Source organism: Athene cunicularia (genome assembly GCF_003259725.1).
Source record: "Athene cunicularia isolate RWA chromosome 5 unlocalized genomic scaffold, athCun1 chr5_part1, whole genome shotgun sequence".
NCBI lineage: Eukaryota > Metazoa > Chordata > Aves > Strigiformes > Strigidae > Athene > Athene cunicularia.
Genome location: NW_020799101.1, coordinates 22,049,103 through 22,074,287, shown reverse-complemented (window position 1 = coordinate 22,074,287; position 25,185 = coordinate 22,049,103).

The window sequence follows — 25,185 nt, the reverse complement described above, 5'->3', positions numbered from 1 at the left end:
TATATATATATATATATATATATATATATATATATATATATATATGCAGCCTCTGCTTATGGCTCAACTTGCCTTTGCTTGATTTAGTACCTAGTCAATGCAAGCTTGGGTCTACTAGCAAAGCCGTGCCACAGGTGCCAGAGTGGACACTGAGAAATTAAAATAATTATAATTATTAATATATTTAAAATCATCCCTCAAGGAAAGCTTGCATTCAATTGTTAAAAAGTCGTCTTTGTCTGCCTCCCATGTAAACGAAGCAAAACATATTACCCCCCTCATGGAGGATAGGTACTCCCTCTAACGGGCTGTTGGTCAACTGCTTCTGTACCCAGCGGTAGGAACTCCCTTGAAAGCATCTCAGTGGCCAGTACAGATGGGTTTGGATGTAGTAAAGGCTTGTGTGCTATGAAATATGAATACTGGTGTATGATGTGCGCAACGTGGAAGGATACACATGACAAGACAAAGGGCAATGAGCACAAACTGAAACACAGGAGGTTCCATCTGAACATCAGAAAAGTACTTTTTTACTCTGAGGGTGACCAAGCATTAGCACGGAGAATCTGTAGAGTCTCCATCCTTAGAGATATTCAAAAGACATCTGGACATGGTCCTGGGCAACCAGCTCTAGGTGGCTTTGCTTGAGCAGAGGGATAGGACCAGATGATCTCATGAGGTCACTTCCAACCTCAACCATACTATGATTCTGTGTTGATAAACCCTTCATGGCCTGTAGCTGATGGCTCAATTAGAAGTTCTGGTATGTGACCTTGCAAGTCTGGCATCACTGGTAGGACAAAAATATGAAAACCCAGTATGCCCTGCTGTATTTCAACTTGCAAGTCTCTTAGCTTATCTGCGGCTGTGCCCAGGTATATGAATATTTCCTTTACTATGATACTCTAAATTTCATCAGAGAGCTGTGTGAAGTGCTTGGAGGTCTGCACTTACGGGAGTGACTGTTCTGTGTTATGCTGTGCCAAGAGTTTTCAGCTGGTGAAACTGGCATCTGGACATTCACTTAGAGACAAGAAAGTATTTCTTTTTCGCTCGTGGCATCCATTTCCTTACAAAAAAGGACCCTGTGTGAAAGAACAGAAAAGCCTTTGCTTTTCACAAAGCTATTAAAAATAAACACTATTGCTATGCTGAGAATTTTGAGTTGTATCTGCCCAACTCTTCCATAGATTTTAAAATGCATATCTGTTCTTGTCTGTATATTTGCTTATGCCCCTAGACTTCATCACCTTGTACTCACACGGAAAAGATAGGCTCAAAATTCAGCACATCCACCCCTTCCTTTGCAGGTTGGGAAGGTGGATGAGGATTTCATCTGCCACCAGAGTGCACTGTAACTATACGCTCCAGCCAGCCGGGCCGGTTTCCAGGGCAGGTGCTGCCTGATGCTGCCTGCTTCTGCCTGCTTCTTTCACCAGCTTTCCCTTCGAGCTGGAAACAGCAGGAAGGTTCTTAAAGCAGACCCTGTGCAGGACGGCTCTGTGCGTGCTTTACCTCCACACTCTTTTTTGCTCTGTGAATCCACGCTGACAGGGGCTGAGCTGCACCCTCGCAAGTGCTGGGCAAGGAGGAGCTCCACCTTGTCAAAGACCAACTGACCGCTTGCACAGTCCTTTGCATTAAGCTTGAAACTGGGTTGCACGGCCTGAATGCATCTGGCTGTGAGCTGGGAAAACGGCATTGTTGTCATTCTGTTGTCACACTGCTAGCTCTTGCTGTTGCTCAAACACAAGAAGGGCAATGCAGCAGCTGCCCCAAACCAGGGAGTTTTGACATATGCTCCCTCTCCTCTACAAGGTGTTCGCTTGTTACTCAAACCAACTTCATTTACACTTGAAGCAAAAGTTCCTTATTATATATTACATATATTATGTATTAACTTTATATGTATTACTTCTGTTTCAAACCTGAAGAAGCACATAGGTTCCACAAACTGCCTTGTGTTTTTTCTGCTTTATTTTACACACAAACATAGCCTCACTTAACATCTTGCAGCAACATAGTTGCAGAAAAGCTACCAATGCTTCCAGTCCTTGAGCAGCTAAGTAGCATAGCCCTGCTGGGGCGTTCTGTGATCACTCATGTGGCTTTGCACACACTTTGTCTGACGGAAACAACGGCACCATGAAGGCCTAATAATTACTTTGAAATTGGATGTCTTCGTTTTTAGGGTTACAAAGAACTTTTTAGATGGTACAGCTACCTGTCCCTGTAATAAACATACTTGCATATGTGAAGACAGCATTTAGGTACTCCTTCTGGAAAGGCTGCCAGACCAAATTATATTCATCCTTAGTTTTATGCCTAATTGCTCTGGGATATTCACTGCTGGATGAAAGTAGTGTTGGAGATCCTAAGAACACCACACCAGATCATCATTCTTTTCTCCATATTCTGACTGAATCATTCTCATAGTTACAGACAGTGTCAGAGGTCTTCCTCCATCTCCTCAGTAGCAGGCTAGCAAGGGGCTGAAGTGTAAAAATTCCTCGGGTGTCATCCCTGGGGTTAAAATGTACCTGAGAATGTGGCAGAGGTGTGACCTGACTGACTATATCCTCCTTTTCCTGCAGCAACTCAAGTACTCTTTCCTGGCAATGCTGGCTCAGCTTCTTAGAATGGTGACCTAATACCTTGTGGACACAAGCTGTTGTCATAGCTGTTGTTTCAGAGTCAGTGCATGCTTGGGCAACATCTCTTATAGCTTGGATGCCATAGCACCACCATAGGAGATGCAGTTTCTGTTGATGGAGACACCCATGATACAGAGTCATCAAGAAATAGCATTAGGTAGCATCCTAATGCTGCTGCTCATTCGGTAATGCATAAGTTAAAAATAGACAGCCTGTGCTGGACTGCAGTCCTGTCCTGGGTCAGATGGAAGAGGAATTTCCCTTAAATAAGTTCTGTGAGTTGAGGTAGCATCTCCCTGTTTCCTACAGCCCTCCCTTCCATGTAACTCCAGGGCCAAATCCTGCTTAATTTATAGGCTCTGACAAGATCTTAGAGCAAGAATAATAGCATGGTTGCAGAGCAGAGGCTATCGTTTAGTATCTAAAGTGCCAATTTTCTGACAAAGTGTGTAATCTAATACACTGTTGTATAGTGTGTGTGTTTGATAGAGAACCTTTGTAAGTCATCTCAGATTAAGAAGGGGAAAGTTTAAGCTGTTATATGGGTAATGACAAGGAGAAAAGCAAATCCAGGCACAAATCTTCATTCTCTCCCCCAGCAGAGATTAAACAAGACAGGAAAATACAATCTGCCTGCAATCCACCATACATTTTTTACCCTGTCTGATATCAGTGCATAGTCCCTGTTCCCTTCCCTCTCTCTGGGTTCTGAGAGAGCTTTAAAAGAAGGCACTTGTACACATATCCCCATGAAGTATTTTGAGGGAAATTCTTTTTGTTGCAGTGTCTTTTGCTGGAAGGGTTAAAAACTGCTTTATCCAAATCTCAATTTTTGGGAAGGGTTTTAAGATTATGCTGTGAGCATATCATGAGGGGAATTTCTCCTACAAGCTAAAACAGGGATCTGTCTCTTCAAGAATTGCCAGGCTCTCATGACAAAATGACATATTGTAAAAAGACATGCAAACCTATTTCTGATTGACTGCAGGCTGAGTCTCAAACTTGGTGAAATGGCTAAAAATCCCACTGCAGGATTTGGTGACTCTCAAAGTTGGGTGATTGGAAGGAGGCGGAGGGGTTGAGATTTGCTCTGATTAATTTACACATCCATATAACTTGCAAGCTTATATTAGGAGCCTTAGCTTTCTGTATAGTCAATGGACTGCATTAGAGGACCTGCTGAAGAAGACAAAACCCAGGGTTGGATCATGTAGAGCTGATGTGGACTAGAAACAGGAACAAGCATTAACTCGTGTTGAAAATAAACTTGATGTTTAGGTGAGCAAATAACTCCCTTCCACTGTGGTATTTACCTGTAATGTCATGCAGTTCAGCCTGGAAGATGTACAGAAATCCCATTCTCCTTCACACCTATTTGCAAACTTTGGCAGAGTATGCGATGAATTGCTGTGCCATCACTGAATTCAGATTTCCAAAGGACTTTGAGAGCAAGAAAATCTTGGAAGAGGGGATTTTTGTGAGAATTGCCGTGCTCTCACGTGTATGTTCCAGAAGAAAAATGAACAGCAGTGGAAGCACTAGGAAATTTCATTTGCAAGCATATTTACAACACAGCTTTGATCTACTTGCCACCTGCATTGTTGATGGTGATAACAATTTTGTATGAAAACCAGAAGGTGAACCAAGTGGGTTAGATTAATCCTTCACCGCATCAAAGTGCAGGAACTTAAACAAACAAACAAAAAACCACACAGGAAATGTAAACAGCAACATGGATCTTTTTTTCATTTGTGTCTTTGCAAAATATACTGGAATCATAGGAAATAATTGTTTTAAATGATAAGGGGACATTCCTCAACTTAGAGGTCCACTGTCAACCCAATGGAATCTACGAGCCATTTTTATTCTTCTGTCCCATTTTATTCTTCTTTCTGCTTTCAAATAACATACCATTCTAACAAATCTAATCCTGCTCAGAAGCTTTGAAAGCTAAACATTTAAACTAAACCCATCCATACTCTTCAGAGATGCTAAGAGTTGAAAGTAAGTTGAACTGTAGCTATTGATTTCACATAACTGCTCCTATAGGTAGCAGTAGAATACCTGATTCGTAGGACATGGCTAGAATAATGGTTTGGTGATATTTTAAACTCTTTTTCAGACATTTCATGATGACACACAAAAGCTGTTGTTTGCATAGCAAACAATGGATATAGTTTCAAAGGGAAGTGCCCATCTATTTGCCCGAGGCAAAGTAATGCTTTGGTATCAATACATTTCCCCAGGATCTCAGACTAAAATAATTTATTCACATTAATAATAGATTCAACTGAGCTGGGGTAGGTGATGGATAATCTTTGTACACTGTTTTGCAGATGGAGAATGAAAGATACAGGAAAACTTAGGCCAAGACTTTCATATGGGAACAATAAACTTTAATGGTTAAGTTTTGGGTACTCTTCAGAGAATTCAGTGCCAGATTTTCAGGACTACTGATCGTGCCAAACTACAGCAGAAGTTAAGTATACTGTCTCCAGAAATGCAGTGGCCATTTTATCAGCTGAAATTGGTGCATCTGAAATTGGAACCCGCCTTTGAAAATCAGCCTCACAGGCTTTTATCTTAAAAAGGGACTGCCAAGACTCAGTGTAATCAAAATCTCTGAAAAAACCCTATCTTTTACTTAGTGACAGAACTGTTTTCTCTGGAAGTACTGAAGATAAATATGTGAAAAATAACAAGTAATTTCAGAGTAAACTGGACTAAGGTCTCCTGGATTTCCATCCTTTGTGACTTTATTGAAGTATCTTTCATTTAGTCCCAAAACTAATCCCTTTCAAGACTCTCTAGGAGATTGAATCTGCATCCAGATTTGCCAGATTCAGTCTTTCAATAATTCTACATTAAGCTGTCAAGGTACCAATGTATGTGATAGGTCTCCATTGGAATAAGAGATTTTCATCTTCTCCACAGAGACAGTGAAAATATTTCCTGTTGTTATGTTATTCCATAGTGGGAGATAATTTAGAATAAAAACAAACAACTTTACTATGGAAGATACTCTTCAGGAAAGAACAAGAGCTGTCTCTTCCAAATGTATACCAGCACTTGTTTCAAGAGCTGGATGTAGGCTGCCAAACTGAAGGAGTCTTAGCTCTCTCTTTCTGGCTTACCATTGAGGCTTGAAGACAAAGGATGAAGGTTAAGTCCAAGACCCCATATTTTCTGCAGTGGAGTTACCCGGCAAGAGCCAGTTTATTTTCTCTCTTTTGGAAGAAAAAATCATATTGAAAATCCCTCATAGATAAGCAGCTGGCAAGCCATAAGACTCTTTTTTGGTTGCTTCTACATGAAATTCTGGTTTTTTATAATTATGACATGAGAATGAGTTATAAAACCTTCACTGTGAATTGAGACTTTTCTCCAAAAGCATGACAATTTTCATAGAAAATTATCTTCAATTTCAAGCCAGTTCCATTAAGAATCACCCCTGAGTTGCAGAGTCCCATGATTGATGTAAGATACACACTTTCTTATTCTAAAGAGCTGATGGCAACTTTTATATCCTCCAATTACTGTCTGTCTAATTCATATTGCACTTTATTCTGTTATACAAAGCTTCTCCTTGCAACAGGATACAGAATACAGATTCAGATTTCTGGTGCCTCAAAGGGAGAGGACAAATAGGATTCAGATTCAGCTCTGTGGAAAACATGCAAGATACTGACTGAAAATAAATTTTCGAGCCCTCCACTGATTCAGAAGCATTGTGATGGAGAATAATCTTAATGAGAAAATGCTTTTGATGAAATAAGAGACACCAGAAGAAACACAGTTGCTTGTTTCCCTGCTTATTTCTTTTTGATTATGTAGTCTGTGAAATCAAGATACAGTTAGGACTCAATTCCAATGTGTCCTGGTTTTGGCTGGGATAGAGTTAATTTTCTTCCTAGTAGGTGGTATAGTGCTGTATTTTGGGTTGCTGATAATAATAATGTTGATGCACACTGATGTTTTAGTTGTTGCTAAGCAGTGTTTATACTAAGTCAAGGACTTTTCAGTTTTTCCTACTGCCCTGCCAGTGGAGGCTGGGAGTGCACAAGAAGTTGGATGGGAGCATGGCCAGGAACGCTGCTGACCCAAACGAGCCAAAGAGGTGTTCCATACCTTATGATGTCATGCCCAGTACATAAACTGAGGGGAGTTGGCCAGGGAACATTGCAGCTTGGGGATTAGCGGGGCATTGGTCAGTGGGTGATGAGCAATCGTATTGTGCACCATTGTATTATTGCTATTATTGTTGTTATTAATATTGTTATTGTTATTGTTTCCCCCTTCTTTTTCTGTCCTATTAAACTGTCATTATCTTAACCGATGAGTTGTACTTTTTTTTTTTTTTTTTTCCACAAGGACTGAGTGGCTGTGTGGTACTTAATTAACATCTGGGGTTAAACCACAATACTATGGATTAAAGTAAATTATGCTTCTGCCTTGCCTCGACTCCAGGGTTAAGGGGAAAATAGGATACTTTCTTTTTTTCACTTGCCCACCTGTAGCCTATATTTAAATGATCTCTGGTGGGGTTGTGTGATGATCAGTACTAGAAGCAAGCCACTTTTTTGCAACGTTCTAGCAGTAAATATTAAATCCTTGATGATTTCATATTTAAAGATGACTCAGAGAATTTACTGATGGTAGATACCAGTGAGAAGAGGGCAGACATGAGAAGTGGTCTGAATTACCTGGGAAATAGGGCTCATTCATGAGATAAAAGTTCAAATAAGCTAAGACAGAATTGTTTGTCTAGAAAACTGTATGCATGTGGGGGTTACATAATCAGGCTCTGTTGGAAAGTAGTGACACAGGAAAATACACAGGGCTTAGAGCTGAAAAGCAGTGTGACATGAGACTCCCAGAACACTACTGTAGGGAAAAAAATCCAACCAAACAACAAAAATGCCCAGTCCCTGGAAATGTAAGAAGGAGTAACAAGTAGGATTAGGGAGGGATTTACTCTGAACACAGTATAGTGAGAGCCAATACCAGAATACTGAGTCCAGCCAAAGTGTCTACATTTTAAAGAGAACATTGAAAAAATAATTGAAGTGCTAGAGAAAAACGTTATACCGAGAGATTTAAGAGCTCAATCTCTTAAGTTTTTCCTAAAGGAGTGACTTGATTGCAGTGTGTAAGTACCCTTCTGAGAAGAAAATGCCTGGTTGTAAAGGGTTCTTTAATCTAGTGGAGGAAAACATAATGAGAGTCAGAAAGTATAAACTGAAATCAGGAAAAAAGAATCAAATCAAATTAGATATAAAGCAAAAATTTGAGAAGTAGGGAAAAATAACTAAGGACAGTGGTGACTCTCTGTTCCTTGATGTCTCAAAAGCAAGACTATATTCCTTCCTGGAACGATTCTTTAGCAAAAACGTGCTTTAGTAAAAGAGAAGCTGTTGGGATCCATTCAGCTCAGATCAAAATAAAAGCAGAAGTAGCAAAGAATATTTGCCTTACTGGAAAATAAACACCCTGGGAGTACTAGAACAACCGGGTCTTGGTTAGAAGTTCTGTTTTGGTAAAAACAGAAAACAGTTGTCCCATGTTGTTTTATCTCAAAATCCATGTTTTTCTCTTAACTAGTAACTAAAAGGAATAAATCTCTAAAGGGTTAAATAATCTAAAAAATGTTTCCAACTCCTATATTTAAAGCTTTCTAGTTGTATCACAAAACAGTGCAACATGATTGGTTTGAATTTGCTGACTTCTAATGCTACCCAACTGCATCCTCTACAGTTAAGCAAACTCATTTTACTAACTGAATGGTCCAGCATTGTTTCTGATTTGTGATTGGGGTAAATCACTGGTATTCAGTGCCTGATAATTCTAAACAACGTGACCTCTTTTGAGTAATGAACATAGATTTGGTTGTTCCAAAACTTTCATTGCACTTCCCCTGCCTTATACTATTTCAGATGTTCATGCCAAGTAGATCGTCAAAAACATTTTCTTGAGAGATTTGTAACGTCCTTTTTCTTATTGGTTCCTCTCTAACATTACTGCAAGCGGTAATAATTTCCTTCTAGCTTCGGCTTGAAGCTAGATGCACAAATAGAGAGGTGGACATTGAAAACTAGAAAAAATAAACAAACAAACATAATATGGAAGATACTCAACAAATGTTCTCATTTATCACATTCTAAAGAGAAGTGAGTTGTCTGTGGGGGATTTTTTATTTTACCCCAAAGGATATTCAGCTATTCCTATTGCAATTTCTATGTTTCTTGGTCTGATTACTGAGGTAAGAACATGAAAATGGTGCATTTGGTTTTGACCAAGACTATTGCTGTACTTTTCAAGGATAACACTGGATTTATTATGTAACTAGAGTTCTGGCATGCTTCTACTTGTAGGAAATGCTCTTTCCATAGCAGGAGTTTGCCTCCTTTCTCTGATCTCAGATAGAGCTGGAAATCCAACCACACAACCCACCTTGAAGCTGTGCCTGTGCTGTCCTACTGCTGCTGACATACCAGATGGCTAATTAATTAAGGATGAGGTAGTTGGTGATGTGCACCTGGAAATCATTAGATGCCTTGAGGTTACATATTCATGAGTCCTCCCCTGGAATTTGGAGGTTATCTGTTGGATATTTGTTTCCCTGGGTCTCTGCTGGTAAAGTTTGAAGAAGGTGATAGCTGAGAATCAGAAGCATAATTCTTCTCTTCTGGACAGGTGCAATTAGTTGTATTTATTGGCAGTAGGAATGTAGATTAGAAGTTAACAGGGAGTGAAAGTGGAGAAAGCAGCCTGGGTCATTGTGTGTGGTTAAATTTCTCTGCAAAATAACTGAAATTAAAGAAATAACAATACAATTGAATTATGTATCAGGGTTATGTTCTTGTAGGTCAATCCAAAGATGGAAAGAAAAGGTCTGTATGCCATGATACTTCATGCACCTTGTGGCCTCATAACAGAGTGAGAGTTATCCCAGGTTGTCTGCTTTTGGACATTCTTTTTTAAGTGTCCCTGTTATGCACAACAGCTGTATGTTTTTCCACAATGTAAGGTCTGATATGTTGCCTCATCAAGCTGGAAAATTATGAACCTACTACAAAGATGATCCATCTTTCATAAAACTCTTCTGTCGGTCAGAAAATGCTTACTCTTCGAGATAAACACTCTCATAAGAAGCTATATGATTCAGTGAAAATTGTAATGAGATGTTTTTCAGGTCTAAAATGATATTTGTAAATAGAAATAAGAATAAGAAGAAGTCACTTTAGAATAATCTGGCAGAGATATGCCTGGGTATACAGGAAGAATAATCAGACTATAGTACAAACATAATTTTTTTATTTTTTTTTTAGAGAGTAGGTATTTTTTTCCTCTGCTAATAATGTTTTCTTGCTGGAATCAGATAATGAGAATCTGTCTTGGAGTCAAAGACTTCTGAGATATGCTGCAATGTGTAAGAAATTCGGCAGACAATTTTAAAGGTGTTAGTGAATGATCATTCATGGAGGTCAACAGGTCTCCTTTCCTTCTGTTCTAGTCCAGCACAATTTAGTCCATTGAAACATTGAATTGGATTAACTAATCTGTGTTGGAGTTTAAATTTATGATTTAGTTCATCTGAACAAGCTCCTAAAAGTCATCTGAGCCATGGTAACTCTTGCTTTTAGTCTATGTCAAATCTGAGATCATTTAGCTTTGCCCACCATGAAATTACTGGTAACACAATACAAACATATGCTTCTACAGTGAACAGTTTATTTTAAAGTCAGATTATAGGAACTTTTCTTCTTTCTTTCTTTTTCTGTTAATACTGGTGTTTTAAAAAACATTTTTCACCCTTTTCTTTCACGACTGTCTGCAGAGGTCTCCTGTTAGTTTCTGCTACCATCTGTTCTTCTGTTTCAGCAGTCCAAAACATCAAATAGACTTTTTTTTTTTTTTTTTAAACCATTGCCAATTTTACTGAAAGAAGTTTGCATAAAAAAGAGCAGAACATAATAACTGAGAAATTTACAGGAGGAAAAGTTGCAAAATGATGGATAAGCTTTTATGTTTGTTGACAAGATTAAATTGAAGCTCAGATATGCCTTTCTGAGTAGGTGGTAGTGTTGCTCCTATCCCCCCTCCAGCTGACACTCTGGGCTTCACTTGACTAGAGTGACAAAGCACTTGGGTGCAGAGAGAGAAGACAGAAAGATGGGAAATAACTGCACACAGATAAAACCAGATTCTTTTGGGTGACACCAGTTCAATATTGCCCAACAAACATGATATTGCCTTTTATATTTTTAATAACCCAAGGGAAGAGAGACATGGATCATAAAATGCAAAGACTTTAGTATCAGACACAACTAAAATGTCTGGTTTTGTTGCTGATGTTGACTTTTACCCTCCTGGAACAAAGAGAGAATGAGACAGACATGCGACACCCATGACAGATACAGGTTGCAGCCACAGCAATTTTGTTGCATTCATTTTCTTTAAAAGTCTGTATTTATTGTCTGCATTAATTATGTTGTTTGTTGTCTAGTAAACAAAGGGTTGCCTCCCTGAAAGGAGAAAATGAGAGGCTGTACTCAGGGGGGAGATTTAAAATCAATACATCCAAGAGGAAAACTACATGGGGAGGTCTCTGAGGAGGTATTAATTTGGGATGCTATCTATCTGTGTGTCACGTCGAATTATGTACATGCCATACACTGATGAAGATTAAGGTTTATGATCTTAGAAGCACATAAGTCTTTAAGAAAGGTCTGAATGTTATTTGACGAAGGCCCAAAGCATTGGGAATGAAAAATTTAAGTATTAAAGCCAAGCTGTGTAGGTAATAGTGGCTTAAAGAAGTTAAAGGCTGATGACAGTGGCATCACTCAGAAAATGAGCATAAAATGTGTGACAGCTTTGCTGAACTTTCAAGGCAGAGATGATGGAATGGAGGTGGTCAGAGACACAATTCTTCCGTTTCTGTGGGATTAGAGATACTAGATACCCCAACTCCAAAACCATTCGTATATGAATTTTACAACCTCTGCTTCTTGTTTTGACTGTGATTTGCGGAAGAAAGGAGAGAAGAATGTCTAAATGAACTTGCCTGTGTGTATGAAGATCAAGGTCTGTGAAAATTCACTGTGAAGGTCAGGAAGCATTCTTAATGGTAAGATTTACTGTGATTGTGAAATCATTTTCCCAGAGGAAGCTACTGCAGCAAATCCATTGCTTGGCCCATTTAAAACTGGACTTCCAGATATACTAGGGAGTTTTGTGTATGGAGCAATCCTGCTGAAGCCAGGGAAGCCACGATGCACTGGCAGCCCTAATGCACCTTCCCGATTTCTAATGTCTGCCAACCTGCTAAAGCCCTTTGTGTAGCCCAGTTAGTTTGGGAAGAAGTTTTGAGCAATTTTTACTTTTGACTTAACTAGTCTGGCCACCCTTAGTGATCTTCCATTTAATTTCCTAAAAGCAGCTTCATTTTTGACAGTTGTAATCTATGGATTTCTTTAGTATCCTTATGCTCTACTGTTAATGCATCAAGAGAATATATAGGCTTCTGGCACAGCTGGAAAAGAATAGTCCATTATGATTTCTGTCCCTGTTAATGTTCCTTTGACATTGTGAGAAATTATGTAAAGAACCCTTGGATTCTTATTTCTGTTGCCAGCTGCCCACAAGAGAGCTTAGACTGGGAGTGGGAAAGTTATGATTTGTGGTGCCATGTTACACCAGAAGAGGTGGAAAACAACATTCACTTGCACTTACTCTTAGTCCAAAAGTTGAAAAGGAAGAGACTGCGCCATTACTTGCAAACATTTGTGTTACAAGCCTCAAGTAGCTCCTTGTGCTTCAGCTTAGATTTGGAAGAAATAAATGAATCCACAAAGAGATGAACACTGTGAGAGGAGAGAGTTAGATTTCCTCTCATCATGTCCTTACTGGGATCTGGCTAATAATGTGCCTGCTTATTCCACTTAGTGCGAAACCATAAATGTCAGCAAGGCTTTCATAACAAGGAATGTACCCCCTCCACAGCAATGCAGCAAACCAAAAATGTGCTCCATATCACAGTGATGAGCATATTAGAAAATGCCGAGATGCAGAGGCTGTTAAATGCAGCCCCAGTCAAAGCAGCCAGGTCACAAATTCATGGAGGTGGGTTAGCTCACTCACACCAATTCTATATATTCATAAATATTCAGATACTGGATGTCTGAAGAAAGGTCACTCCTAAGATGATCATTAGTAATGGGTTGTGAATGTGTGCATGCATAGAAATGTTTCTGTATTCCTTATTCACGTATTTAACAAATTCACTCATCCGGGCATGAGAAAGGATGCCATGAGATCCAAGTTATCCACCACATCCTGTGAATGACAAGCATCAAGGGAACCTATGTACAACTCATAGGTGCAGATTTATCTCTGGAATGAGTTTAAAAAAGAAGTTCCTACCTTGGCCAGTTAATGCATTCAAGTGATTACTTGGGTTGGATGAATAAAAAGCTGATGAAACTTTTGCTCTCATTTCTTTTAATAGACATTGGAAATGGAAAAAGGTCATAAAACCTATAAGCAGAAAGAAAAAGCATGATGATCCATATAGAGAATGCCATTTTTAATTACAAATTATTCAAAGGCTTTAAAAATCATATATACACTGTTTTGCTATAGATGAAAAGCATCTTCCAGTGTGAAATGTGGCTACACTTCTGTCTTCTTTCTTTTTCTCAATAATTTTTCCTATTAGAAAGTCTAGAGGTAAGTTGTCACATGTTCTTTTGCCATGAAAAAAAAAAAAATCTATGAAGTTTTTCTCCCATTTATTTGGACACAAAATGCACCAAGAGCAGAGCACACAGACTGAGCACCTATGACAGGCTCAAGTACCTTCATTTATCAACCAAATGTGCAACATTGCTTTCTGTGTTCATTTAAAGAAAAATCTCTCTTAATAAAACCCTGAAATGGAATTGACTGCAAGAGTTGAAAGGGCTATAATTGCACAGTTTCATCAAGTGTTGATCAAGTGTGTATAAACGTTTTCATTTCTCTAAAGGATGTGTACTCTGTTGGGCAGTCTGAGGCCTGATGGTGCTGCTGAGCAGTAGGGTGATTTCCACTTCAGTGGGGCATGTTTTAAAATTTGGTCTAAGACCATTATACAGTAATTATGAGAAGCTGTGTGTATAACCACATGTGTATCTCTATGGCAGCCTAAGCTGATACAAGCCTGGGCTGCTTCACATGTTCCTGCCTTTCCCTTCTGCTGGTATTTAGTTTTCTTGTGGCTACACAGTGAACCAGTTCAGGAAACTGATTGGACTGAATATCAACCTTACAAAATAGAAATTAATTTTCAAACCAGGATAACTTACAAATTGTGAACTATAAGGACCCCAAATAAGCAAGTGTAGCTGTCTGCTAGGACTTCTGCTTACATCTGCACTTTAGGCAGCCTCTGTTCTTGTCATTAAATTAAGCATCCTCATATGGCAACAAAAACTCATAGCTCAGTGATATTCCATGGGCCTGATATAATAGTAACTTCTTAACAGTTCTTTCAGAGGAGTCTGAAACACATACAGGATCAAAAGAAGGAACAGACAAAACAGACAATTGCTAAAGCAGTAGCTGTTGGCAGCGGCACAACCTAGTTGCCTCTGTGTTGCCTGTGCTTGATGCCTGAAAAGATCACTGCTGAGGGAGACAGGATGGCTATTGGTAGGCTGGTGGCCTTCCCCAGCAACAACAGCCATGGCCCTGGAGGAACAGCAAGCCTTGGTCTCCTAGCCCTCACTTCCCATCCCAGTTCTCCTTCATCTAATATCTCATCTCATCTGATTTCATCTGATCTCCATCTCTCTTTGTGAAGGAAGTGGCTCGGCCATGCTCCGCTTCATCATTCTGCCAGGAGACATTGACCACTGCTGAGGAGTCTTGACCCTGCACTGCTTCAGGCTGAGCAACCCAGGAGGACACCTAGCTGCTTCACGTGAAGTAACTCAAATCTGTAAATTGAGCTGTTGAACTCAAGACAATTATCATAAAGTTTGACCCCTTATAATTGGACTATGGTTTCCATAACATAAAGACAGGATAATGACTATTAAAAGATCACTAGCTGATGTACATGGAGTCTGTCAAGGAAGTTCTTGTGTGCTTTAATGGTGCTGAGGGTCTCCTGTGCTGACATTTTCCCCTCAGTTTGTATTATCACTGTGAAGATGAATTTTAGTACTTTTTATTGGTAGGACATTGAGTCTTGGCTGCAAGAATGAGGGTCACTGTAGCCAGAAGCTGTGAAAGTCAATTTTGACTTAACATCAACCCTGCTGCTTTAGCTTTGGGACTCTGCTATTCCAGGCACACATTTGTGGCAGATTGACTGGGGGGTTGTGAAGCAATTACAAAAGCACTTGACTACTTGGCCAAAGCTGCCAAACTCTCATTACTTTCCATCAAAGTAAGAAGCCCCAGGTGAGATGCCATGGGCTTACAGGCTGGTGCCTTGTTTTACATACATCTCCAGGCCCAGTATCTGTATTCCTATACTTTTGTACAAGACAAAAGCTCATTATTAAATAGCATGTTGATTTTCTTTCTTTTATTTCTGGAATTACTAACAGCATTTACTGACTAACGTTTTCAAGCCTGTATGGAGGCTAATGTTTAATGTTTCTGTGGGTTTTCTCTCTTGACTGTACACAGTGATTGTCCAGGGGCATCTTGAAGAATCGTTTTTTTGAGAATTACATGAAAGCAAGCTGGCAGATACAGCAGTGAATTGGCAAGCATTTATATGCCTACCCTACATGACACATGTCCTCCATGGGTAACAGCTGGTTGAGATCCTCCTTGCACATGGGGACAACTGCAGCATAGGGATATTTGTTTGAAGGCTGCTGCTACAAGAGAATTCTGGTGGACATGATGTACAAGAGGGGTAAAGGGGAAGCTTTGAGTAGGCACAAGCTTTTCAGTGAGCACAGTGTCTTTTCTCTTATGAGAACATGTTTATATTTAGAAAATTAATTATTAATTGGAAGAGACCTTTATAGCAACATTTACTACATGTGTGAGGCATAGGTGCCTAAATAATTTCCCTGCTGGCATATGAGAAAGCGCCTTTCCCTCTCTTTGCCAACATGCTCCATACGCATCTCTGTCTCCCACAGACACTTCACTAGGACTTTCACCATGAAGAGAGCTCTAATGTTTTCATGAGTTGAGGGATAATGAAAATGGACTAAGGCATTAATACATTCAAGGCAGATGATCATCTCCTGCTGCTGTATGACAACCAAAGCATTTATTGTCAGAGAAGGAGACACTGATCCTCTGACAGTGCTGTGTTATGATGTTATCCCAAATGTCTAAGATGATTCCATCTGATGTATGTGGGTACATTAGAGTGACAGTTGCCCTGTGTCTTACCTCATTTTTTTTTTCTTCCTTAGAAAAACAGCATTCATTCTCAAAAACACTGTATTTGCTTGTGTAACAGTATTGGTTCCCCACAAACAGATTTTGACCTTAAAATCTGCATATATTTTGCATCTCTTGTCAGTCTTGATAGTGGCCCAAGATCATGGATGTTATTTGTGACAGTACAAACAACTAAAAATAATACTGGGTAAAAAAAAAAATGGGTTAGGAGGATGTTACAGGCCTTATTCACTTAGAAATCTCAAGTGTTAAAGCTTGGTTCACTCACCTATGTCTGCTAATGTGTTGCATGTATGTCTGAGTACCTTCCTTCCACTCTGAACCTCCCTCTTTGAGACACTTTATTTTGGCACCTTAGCTGTCAGCAAAAAAAGTCTGTAAGCAGAAGTTAAAAGCATAAAGGAAATATTTATTGGATAACACACATGAGAGAGAGGATTTACAGGACTACTAGGCTAAATGTTGGCAGGCTCATCACCCTGATAAAGTACCAGAAGAGTCTTTCCTGGCCAAGAAGGCATCACCTAGGAGGGGAAGGGTTGATTCCTGCTGCTCCCTTGAGCCAATCCTCTATGTTGGTGTGGTGCCATTTCCTTGGTTTTTCCCTTAAGATTGTATACCTTTCTATTTTAGTGTTTTTCTTCTTGAATTGCTGAGCTACCTGCAGTCCCTTGCCCAACAATCCTACTGATGTAATTTCCCCTTTCTTATCTTGCAGGTCTCTGTTCTACAGACTTCCCCACAGCTGTTTTTCAGAGGTGATTTCCTGAGAACTCCAAGCCAAGATGACACAAGTGTGTCAGATCAGAGTTAGGTCTTGAACCCTTGGAGCACAAAGCTCCTTGCCACAGGCTGAAAGCTTGCCTAGGTTCAAGATAAGATGACATAATTTCTTGGAAGAGAAGTCAGTTGAGAGTCACTATATTTATAGAAACCATACTTGACTTCAGAGGTCTCACATTACTAAAGCTTTCAAGCGACAGTGAGGAAATCATATTTGCTGCATTCTTACACTCCTCCCTAGGTATCAGCAAGAGAGGGAGCTTTCATCTGATCCAGCATGACTGCTCTTACATTTTTGTGTACTGTTATGATTAGTCTGTGTTGGAAAAGGGACCGGTTTTGAATGTCCTTTGGTGAAAAAGCACTTCTTATTTGGCAAAATAATGGTCAATATGAGAACGCTGTGGTGTAGGGACAGCAGCTATAGCTACTCTCTTCTTCTGTTGTCACTCCATTGCTTGACAGGTCACCAGGTCAGGAGATCGCTTCATATTTCTACTTCTCGTTCATGGATGTATGGGAGGTGAGAAGGTGATTGCTAACATGTGAATTCTCTAAACTTACCATGGACACAGATTGGACCTATCCCTTTGCCTCTTCTCACCTTGGCATTCTCAGTCATTCTTCCAGGTGAACATGAAATGGAAACTCCAAATTATAAGGGATAATACCGGAGACTATTCTGTGGGAAGCACTTGATTATCAGTGGAGCATAACCTTTGCATATAGTGAAATGATTTCTTGAAAGCATTTCTGATCCTGATCTTTATCTTGTATTTCATACATGACTCCTACCACCAGACTGCCAAAATCTGGTGTAGCATCTCCTTACCTCCCTTCCTTCCTTTAGTAATCTGAAGGTCATCTTCTGACCACTGTCACCAGTGTTCCTCATGCACAAATAAAACTTTTTGTAGAGATCCCTTGAAATCCCAATTAAAACCTTTGAAAAAAATTATAAAATATGCCACAGAATGGAACTTTGAACTCTGTTGCTTATTATGTCCAGTTAATTACAGTTATCTGTAGTCTGGTTATATCTCAGTAGAAGAGTAAGAAAGAACTATAAGAAGTAGGAAGAAATTTCAGGTTCTGTGGGCTTGACTACCAAATCTTCATATTTCCAGTCTCACTAAAAGTGTTCTAAGATTTTTCTTTCCCCAGAGGTCTGTGGTTCTCTCAGATCAGATGGCACTGCTGACATTTCTAATTATTCCCAATGGAGGAGGATTTTTCAGGATCTGCACAATGTGCTGAGTGTTCCTCAACAGACGAAGGGAACACATGAAAAATGAGGTAAGTAAAATACCAGGAGACTACACACAGGTATGGAAAGAAAGGTCAGCAGAACTCAAGATGTTTGTCACTGCTTTCACTTTGATGATGATTTGGCATTCCTACTACTTAGCTGAACTTCAGTGAAGACTCAGTGTACCTCCAGGCTACTAGCTCTATCACACATCTCTTGGTCCTACATTGCCCTCACTGTGCCTGATGGTGGGTTTCGTGAGAATGACAAATCTGTCAGCAGGTGTGGGTCTTCCCACCACCATGCTCTCACTGTTGCATCTGAGGCGATCTGTGAGTTCTCATGAGCTCTGTCAGCTGGTGCAGAAAATTAAGGGGAAAAATTTAAACCTTTGTCTGCAAAGTGTTTTGGGGTGCCATTACTAGTTCCTCATGACAGAGGAAAATTACTTGTGATTGTAGAGGGAAGGCTTGAAGCTACTGGCTGAGGTCAGAAATTCTGAAAAGCCATGAAAATGGAACAGGACAGTAATGTTGACTGCTCTCCTGGTGATGAGGGCACAGCCTTGGTTCTCACTGCACAAACCACCTGACTGCCAATGGAGACAATAGCTGCAGATGGCCTGTGAGGAGGGACCTCTGATGTTCTAGTACGGGACAGGTGACAGGGACTATGTCATGATGGTGCATTGTTTCCCTCTCATTAGGCTAAATTCCAGGGTGGTGGTAGCATTTCTTTACATCATTAGAGAAATGTGAAAATACATACTTCAACCAGTTTGTGAACCATTCAGATTCTGTGGTGATGCAGCTCTGAAGTAGCTCAGTCAGTAAGGTACCTGCTATTCATGGCTACCATGGTAATGTGTATAAGGATCATGGTATTCCTGCAAAAGCGGAGAAAATTCTTACAGCCCACTGTTGCATATATGCACATTTTGTAACTATGGGGAAACACCTGGAAAGATGGGCTGCTGAGACAAAGCTGAAAGTCTTGTTCTTCCAGTCACTTGTAGCAAAGGGACTGTATGTTATCTGCTATCATTTGAGCATCTCGCTTAAAAAAATAGAATAGAATAGAATAGAATAGAATAGAATAGAATAGAATAGAATAGAATAGAATAGAATAGAATAGAATATTTCAGTTGGAAGGGATCCTCTACTGTGTACTAATACTACTGCGTCATTACTATTGGCAGGTGACGCTCAGTTTATGTGCAAGCCAAAGTGTGATGTTACTGTGTAGGGGACCACCTACCAGTTTCACAGCTAAGCTAAATATCTAACAGAAATCAGGCTTTATTGTAAAAATCTCTGACACCTTTTACAGACAACTGTTGCTAGAACACCTGGAGAACAACTTTCTCTCAAGTACTTATGCTCATCTTGTTCATATAGAAACCAGAAGCGATGAAAATCACATCTGAGCTTTGCACTTGTAAGTTAGAGTGAAATTTAAAGTCACCTGTCTTGATGGAGCTCACTAACACTTTCACTTTACTGTTTTTCAAGGAACCTTGTCAGTACTTGATGGTGCATGGACCAAAAGATAGTTAAGTTCCTGTTGTTGGAGCAGTTGCTGCTTCTGCCTCTTCACTGGACTGGATGTTGTATGATTAAGAGGCGTGTATTAAGCAGATGTGTTCGGTAAGATGACCACATTTTCCCGACTTAAAACCATATTCTTGTTGTTTAAAATAGGAAAGGCAGTACCATTCATTTAGAAATGAAGGACCGGATACATGGGGTTGAAGATGCCTGCATCTTAGATTCATACACTTAACAGTGTTGACTCAAGCCCTCTTCCTTTTCAGAATGGACTTGTTGAGCTTAGTGTAATGTGGGACTTTGAAGTATGAGGTGGTTTGCAGATGCATGTTGTATATGACATCTGAGATCGGCATGTGTAATAGTCTCTCTTGGTGTGTTTGGCCCAGGATATGCTTTCCTGCTTCCCACTGCTGTGTTGATCTTACATTTTATAGCCTGATTTGTCTGTCCCAGATTTCCACCTTCCATTATGGGACTTTTTCTCTCCCTTTATAGCATTTCAAACTTTTTTCAGTTCAGCAAACAGTTTGTTCCCCCCTCTGTCCTTCAAATAAAGTTTTCTTTGGCAATCCGTGTCAGGATAAATTCAATAACTGTTTAACTCAGAAGAATCCCTGAGGAGGAAGCCAAGAGTCAAATGCTACAATTATTCACATTTTGGTGAGAGGAATCAGACTTCTCAGGAATAAATTCAAACAAAGTGGTAACAGTTTATTCCTGCTGTGTGGAAGCAGGAAGTGTGCTGGAGGGAACTCGACAGCCTCCTGAGCACCATCAGGAAGCATAAAACGGATGGGCAAGGAGAGGAAGAGAGCGAGCCATTAACGAAAGAAAAATGTCTCATTTCCTCCTTCACACTAATTGGAAAAATGTGTTAGCGGTTGTGGCAATGGTAATTTCTGAAGGTGGTAATAGCTGCAGCTTGTCCTAGAGTGGGACTGGCCACAGGTCAGACTTATACCCAGAATGGCTGTGATAAGTGCAAATGACGGCAGCTTTGCCTACAGTATAAATGTACACACACACACACACACATATATATATATATATACGCCTACATATACATATGTAAGGATTTTTTTCCACTCAGGCTATACACCTCATTTCTAGTAATTCTTGACTATGCATACATTTGCAGAATAAGAACGGTAAAACATGGCAGAAAACATTTTTTGTTTCTTTTTCCTTTTTAGTTTTGAAACTGTTCTTTAATTCACTGCCTGTTCTCTGTTCTCACACCCACTTGAGGGTGTCTTGCCCGATGAAAATGTAGGGAGGTATGAAGGGATAACAGAAGTGGTGTGACCATATTGGTCACAATAGTTTAGAATAAAAATGGAATTGCTTATAAACACTGATGCAGGTTCTGGGCAAAAAATAGAAATCAAGGGATTTCTTTTGACACATCAAGGTGTGCTCACATCACCTACCCTCTGTAATCTTGCTGCAATGTTGATAAACCCATTTACATTTCCCTTGTGAACGGGGCCAGCACGAATTCAGGTGTTGCTCACCTGGGCTGCTCTAATTCCACTGCTTAGCAGAAATCCTCTAGTGGACTTGGACAACAAAAATGCTTAGCGTAACTCCTTTCTGATATCACCTCTCCCAGGCCAGGGGAGAGGCACAAGCCAAAGCTTGTGATGGCTGGGACTGAATGAGAGCTTCCTACCAGCTGGGGATTTTTCTGTTCGTGGGTGTTTCACACAGCTCCTTTATGCTGCCTCGGTGTCGCAGGTCTGTTGCACAGCTTGGGAGAATTGGAGGATGAAGAGATGCAGGGCACACATGTTCTTGACAACTGTTACCTTGGAAAAACAGTTCTCAAATTCTTATATGAAATTTCTTATAAAATCTTGAATCAAAAATATTCAGTTTCACATCTCTTAAATTATATTTTCTGTGTAGCTGATGATAAAAGCAAAATGTACTGCCCAAATGCAATGCACAGGTTCTCTTCTGAATAAAGGGATTGGCACCTGCCTTTCAGTAATCAGATTCAAAATATTCAGTCACTCCAAAGGTACTAACTCACATTCTGTCATAATTTTCTTGGCTTTTCATCCTCCAGAGATAGATAAAAGGATCTCTATGTAGTTTTCTGTGTATAGATATCTTTTCGGTGAAACTTTTTTAATGGGGATATAGAGTGAAACTATTAAATGAAAACATGAGTGTCGACTATGCCATATACCTAGGAACGTTACTGTAAGGAGAGAATCTAAGATTAGAGATCTGGAGGTTTAACCTGTGGAGGTTTAACAGAGGCAGCAGTATACTAAAAATTCACAGATCACCTACCTGGATTCTTAGCATACTTTTGCTATTTTTAAAGACAGAAAAGACATTTCAAGAATAGATCAAAGAGCTACTCTCTGTTGCAAACATCCTAAATGCACTCAGAAGCCAACAACCTTTTAATATCTCTGAGCAAAGCCCCTTTCTAACTTGAACATATGTGCAAGTTAGAGAATACTTTGCAATAATGCATCACCTTCCACTTTCCTCATTCTCTTCTGGTAAATGTGAGCACATGAACCTCCATTTGGAGCATTCAAATACACAAAAAGATAATGAGTTCTTCAAGTATCCATAGAGAATCTATATTGTATAATATCGTATAAAGTGAATATGGAAGAAACTCCAGAAAGTATGGATAGCTCAGCAGCTGGGGAATTAGCAAATTTAAATAAGGAGATTTCATTTCAAACCCCATTGTCTATTTCATACCATCTAGAACAGATTTGGAGATGGAGCGCTCCTAGAGTCCAGTGATTAGGATGTTATCTTGGAAGGGCATGGGAACTGTGTTCAAATCTTTAATTGAAACCAGCAGAGCCTTGCAACCCATGGCTTCTACTTTGCATCTGGGTACCAGAAGTCAATATTGTAAGCCCTTGGAGCAATTTGCCTGGGCTGTGCTCATTCCAAAAGCAAACACGAGAGCAGGCTCTAAACCAGATTGTCTTAGTGGTAGCAAACTCCTCCCATCTGGTATCTCTTTCCCCTTCTTTCTCTAAATGGATTATGTCCTTTCTGGTCTCAGTTTTGCATATCATTTACACAGCTGTGTATTTTATATTTGCTCAGATATGATGACATTTGTTCTTACACCTTGCATTCTGTAGATGGCAGCAACGAGATTGCTGTGCTGTGACCCTGGTTCAGCCAGCCAGCACCCAGACAGTTTGGTTGTGGTGTGGGGAAAGCTCTCATGGGTGTCTGGGAGAGTCTGACCTCTACACATTCTTGGACAAGGTGTATAAGGAGGTTTTTGCAGGTTGCACAATTACTCTTTGCTGTCTGAAGAAGCTGTCTGGATGGTAAATGCAATTACTAGGATGGACAGATGGACGGAGAACCATATTTGAGAGGATCAGAAATACTTGCCTTCACAATTTCTTCTTTCTGTTACATGGTTAATTACCCAACTGAACCATGTTCTCTCACAGAGGATTCACTTCTGCTCTTTGCATGTGCTGATCCTCTTTTTTTAATGCGATGACTGTGTTAGCCTGAAAACACTCTTTCTATATAGAAGAATAGAGAAAAAAAAAAAAAAAAAAGGGCAAATCAGAAAGGAGGGGGTACACCAGCACTATTTTTGGTTCGGATTTTTTTTATCTCTTAGACAATTTTAAAGTTATCTGATCTCTTGGTTTCAGATTTCAATGTTAATTCTACCAGAGATTTGCTACAAGCCCAGGTTTCCTGGGCAGTCTCCACTCTGAGAGATTCTGTCTGGGTATACTGTATGACACACTCGAGTAGCCCTGCCTGCTACAGGCAGCATGCATGCACAGAACGACTGCTTCTGTTTAAAGGCAAAGCTTGGGGTGTGGAAAGTACAAAAAATGGCCATTATTCAAGCGTATATAACATTTGGTGGTACTTTAATTTTCTTTCATTTATTGCACAGGACAACAGTTGAAAACACCGAGACTTTCCCTGAGATGGCTGTCCTTCTGATATAGATGAAACTTAACATATAAATTTAAGCAATAAAAATGAAAGTACATATCTTTTAACTCTAACCTCAGCTAGTACTTGTTCTGAAAAAAGAAGGGAGGGTAGAGATTATGAGAGGGAAGAGGGTTATTTTTATTTATGCTGACACTAACTTAAATTAGGGTGGATAAAAGATGACATTTTGTTTCTCATATTACTCATTTTATAATTTTTCTTTCCTTACTCAATTAAAATCCAGCACATCTAGAAAATGCTTCTGTCTTACATAAAACTGAATTCAAATGTAGCTGGTGAGACATCAATGAATTGCTTAGCTGGCTGTGAAAAGTAGCAGAGAGAGGTTCAGAGATCCTGTCAGTGTTCAAGAGGGCAAACTGCTAAAAGAAAAATCAGTCAAATTCTCAGAGTCATTATGACCCATACTGCCTGACAGAAATTAAATGCCTGGTGGAAGTCAGCAGAGTGTATCTCTGTGTGTGTGTGTGTGTGTGATGGAAGTCAGAAATGCGTTTCTGTATGTACAAGTGGAGGAAGGAAGGTACAAACTGACATTTCAGTCATAAATTCCCTTCTATTGACAGGTGCAGGGTTAGAGGTAGAAAGGACAATCCTGTATGTAGGGTAAAATCTACTTTCTTCTTTAATATTGAACAGAGATTTTCTTAGTATCTTTCAGTGTTCTAAGGTGAGTTATACTAAGAACATCACAACTCGATCTGTAGGTTTTACTATCGATCCTCCTTTATTTCTTCAGAGATGCAAAGGACATCCTCTTATATGCCTACTCCCTCATCAAAACTACCCACATAGTGCACAGAGAGGGAGTAAGTTGCCCTCTCAGAAGCAGCTACTCATCACAGAGGGAGGTCAGAGCCTTGGCTGAAGCCCTCTGGCATGTCCTTTCTGCACAGCCAGACCAGCCGGGCACCCTTGTGAACAGGCAAAGATAACACTTATGCCAGTGCATATATCTTTGAGTAGCACTATTAGACACTGTCCTGCACACAGGGGTTATTGCAGGACCACATCTGGGAACTGAAAAGGGAAGACCTGCACAGCACTAAAATCTGGTCCCAGTGTCAGACCCCTCGTGTTCTTTGTTCCTGGTCAATCATATGTAGGTTACAGTAGTGTGTTATGCAGAGAGGATGTATAGAGTATTTTCACTAGGGAACGTGCACTTTCCATACTCTCTGATTCTCTGTCCAGAGTTTCCTAGATCAATGGGACGGATGGGAGATCCCATCTCTACTACTGCTGATAGAGGAGCTCTACAGTTGACAGATGAAATACCTCCCCTGGCCCCCATATAATTCTCTCTACCTCGAGTCCTGGCCAGCATGACTCATCTTCATTTCAGTAAGGGGACACGCTAGAATTGTGAATGGCAGAATTCATTTATCACATTTTAATAGAGAGAAAGCTCAGGAAGAGAGGGACTAATGAGATACTTCTGAAGAAATTAGCCATCTTCTGTTACAGGGGTGTCTCCTGTGAGGTAGTTGCAGCAATGGCTGATGCCTCACCTACCCTCTCCCATGTCTCCTGATTATTTCCCTCT